Below are 553 nucleotides of genomic sequence, written 5' to 3'. Positions count from 1 at the left end.
TCAGGTCCTGCCTCTGGGGTAGGAATGTGATGAGTATCCCGAAAGTACAGACCCCTTCCCCACTTCTAGTAGAGTTAGTGGGAATGTAGAAGAAGGCCTTAGTTCCACCCTGCTGGTAATTTTGCTGTGGGTGCATTGGACCGGCAGGACTTTATTCTAGCTATAATTCAGAGCCGAATAGGTAACCTTCACACATTAGGGGATCTGCACTTGGAGGGGTAGATATCCCAGATTGTTATTTGGAAAACCAGAACTCCATCTTTCAAGCCACCACCAAAGCAGGTCCAGCAATAGGTGCTGGGTGTTACTACTGTTATTAGGGTGATGGAGAACATTTCTCAGTATTTCTCAGTCGTGTCCTGGACTCATCTCCTCAGATCGTTATAGGTGAAGTCCACTTTCACTATTTTTGTATATAAAAGGTACACCCTGCTGGAGCTAAGGTATAGAAGTACTAACAGTAAGGCAGAAGGTAAAGGTTTGTTCGATATACAATGTCCCTTTAAATAGAAATCAGACACACTCATTACATGCTTTGCTAAATATACTCAAA

Source organism: Chrysochloris asiatica, unplaced genomic scaffold (assembly GCF_000296735.1).
Source record: "Chrysochloris asiatica unplaced genomic scaffold, ChrAsi1.0 scaffold00279, whole genome shotgun sequence".
Lineage (NCBI taxonomy): Eukaryota > Metazoa > Chordata > Mammalia > Afrosoricida > Chrysochloridae > Chrysochloris > Chrysochloris asiatica.
The sequence above is the reverse complement of the archived record's forward strand: the minus strand, read 5'-3'. Positions refer to the sequence as shown.